This window comes from Cyprinus carpio, chromosome A12 (assembly GCF_018340385.1).
Source record: "Cyprinus carpio isolate SPL01 chromosome A12, ASM1834038v1, whole genome shotgun sequence".
Lineage (NCBI taxonomy): Eukaryota > Metazoa > Chordata > Actinopteri > Cypriniformes > Cyprinidae > Cyprinus > Cyprinus carpio.
This window is the reverse complement of record NC_056583.1, coordinates 5328224-5331324: the sequence shown is the minus strand read 5'-3', so window position 1 is coordinate 5331324 and position 3101 is coordinate 5328224.

The window sequence follows — 3101 nt, the reverse complement described above, 5'->3', positions numbered from 1 at the left end:
GCCCATTAATTATTTCTGCTTATAGTCTACACCTTCCATAATCATTTGTTTTTTGTTTTTCCAGCACTTTAATTTTCTTTTGTTATTGACATATACAGTCCCTGTACAGTTTCCCAGTCAGCGTCTCTAATGTGTGACTTCGCCAAGTGCTTGTACTCTTCCAGAAACATGTCCCGACCTGTCACACGCTTTACCTGTAACCCACTCCTGAGACCTGAGCTCAACCTCTCAGTGGAAACGTCTCGCAGCAGCATGTGATTACAGCTCTGTCGGCAGTTTAACTGCAGTCACTGACAGTCAGCAGCATTAGCAGAATCCTGAACTGACACAGGAAGCCTCCACACATGCTGTTTCCCTACAAGTCAAGTTATATAATCAGATTTTGACCCTCTCGCCAGGATGCTTGTGTTTCGGAAGAGGATTAGGTCAGGATCAAAGAGCCACATTTTACAGGATGTCACTTTTTTTCTAAGAAATTATTGAAGCAACTCAGGGGCATTATGTAATATTATTTTCGTCAGACATTACTGAGCAATGCATTTAACCCCATGTTTCCAAGGGGTTCAATATTTTCTTTAAATATATGATGTATACAGGCCAGAAATTACATTCTTCTTCAACCTACTCATCATTTGTAGATTTTATTTTGTAGACCTTGTTGTCACAATAACAAGCTTTTAACTTCACTACCTTAAATTTTCCTAAGCAACTTGACTTTTAATCAGCTAGTGTCAAGGTGATTTCCCCAGCAGAATAACCACAGGTGTAGTTCATCACATTAAATATAACATGATCCACAAACATGATCCAAGATGTAGATGAGTTTGTTTCTTCATCTGAACAGATTTGAGAAATTTAGCATTACATCACTAGCTCACCAATGTATCCTCTGCAGTGAATGGGTGCCATCAGAATGAGAGTCCAAACAGCTGATAAAAACATCACAATAATCCACGAGTAATCCTCAAGACTCCGGTCCATCAATCAGTTCTGTGAAGTGAAAAGCTGTGTGTTTGTAAGAAATAAGTCCATCATTAAAGTGTTTTAACTTTAATACCAAAATATCAGTCCATAATCCATAATAACACATTTCCTCCAGTGGAAAAAGTCCATTCCTTGTTGTCTCTCACAAAATCCACTAACATATGTGTTTACAACTGTTTTGAACTGTTTTCTTTTGTAAACATTGCTTGATCTGTGCATATTTTTCTCCTTATTCAGACGAGATGACTTTTTCACTGTAATATTTCACTTAGATTGAGGACCCGTATTTTAGCTGTAAGCAACAGTTTGAAGTTAAAAATGATTTAATGATGGATAAGTTTATTATAAACGTGCAACTTTTCACTTCATAAGACGTTAACTGATGGACTGGAGTCGTGTGGATTACTTATGGATTATTGTGATGTTTTATCAGCTGTTTGGACTCTCATTCTGACGGCACCCATTCACTCATGTTGTTCTGAACAACAAAAATTATATTTGTCTTAGCTTCCGTTCACTACTATAGAATTTTACCCAAGTTTCTGACATTTCTGAAAACCCTGGAAATGTGAAAAGGGTCCATACTGTGACAAATTAAAACTATAATCATAATGTGTGAGCATAAATATCTATTAATCAATGGATTTGTCTATTAACCTTTAGATTTATGACCATATTAATTAATTAATACATTAAATAATTATAAAAGATTTTTGATTATGATTATGATTATGTATAGGTATGTCACACTGCAGACGATGCTACGGTTTAAAATTTCATGTCAACTATCCAATTTCCAACCCGTTAGCACTGGAAGATTACATTGAATTAAACCAATGTAATTGTACTAGAAAAATCAATTACTCCATACCAAGTAAAATCAATCATTTATTCAACAATTTTCCATTTTTTTTAAAAATAAATTAATGAAATACATAAATAAACAAACAACTGACATTAAAGATAATGACCAGCAAGATCAAAGGCATTTAGACAGCAATACCAAATGAACCAGCCATTTGGTTTTCAGCAGCTAACAGCAGTTAACAACAATTTTGCCAATACCACCGAAAAAGAACAATCATGGTATCTTATGCATGTGATCATATATATATTGCTTTGGTACATCAAAGATAATCTACACTAAACAGTGTTAGACTAAACACTATTATTTTTCTTCAAGTATGAACGTTCCTCCTTTATCAATAGGCAGTTACATCGTTCATCCAGTTTCGTTTAGGATACATTGGCACCGACCCTGTGTTTTGTTACGTAAAACCCTTTGCCGTCTTTAAGAGTGCAGTACATACTAACACATAAAGCTGCAGTACATTCTTTTCCAGTAATATCCTACCATGAAACATTTACATATATTAATTATTCATTATAGGACACAGCTTAGGAAATAAACTTTTCCTAAAAAAAACAACAAAAAAACAATACAAACATTAGTGCAGCTAAAAGTATCAGTAAGCAATGATGAATCGTTATTTTCTGTGGTATTAGTTGGTTTGTCTTATTTTTGATTAGTCCTCCCTGTTTATAATTTACAGAAATGACAGAAATCAGTATATCAACATTTTCCAAAAAAAAAAACAAAAGTTCAAAATGCCAATACATCCTGTTACACTATAAAAAAGTTGTAATTTTAACAAAGATTATTGGAGTAAGTTTTACAAGAAAATACTATTTCAGTCTTCCTACTTCCAAATATCACATTTTTCATGATTTTAATTCATGTTTAATTTAATGTTTAGTTACATGCTGATTTATTGTTATTATTCGTGAAATTAACTCACAATTTTTGAGTGAAAACTACATAGCAAAACTTTTGTAGGCAAATGGCATATTTCACGGGGGAATGCAAAAAATTTGCACGTGAATGCAAAGCTTCGAAATATACATTTTCCTCCTATCGCATATTTTTTCCCCCACCATATTCCATATCATCCTGTTACTTTTTTCCTGATTTTTGTTCTTGTTTAAATCACAAAGTTATAATTCATAAATTTTAAGTGCCTGAGTTTTATGAGAACATATTTCAGAAAGTCTAGCATATCCTTTTATAGAAATGCAACCATGCATTTTTGGGGGGGGGGGGGGGGGGGGGGGGGGGA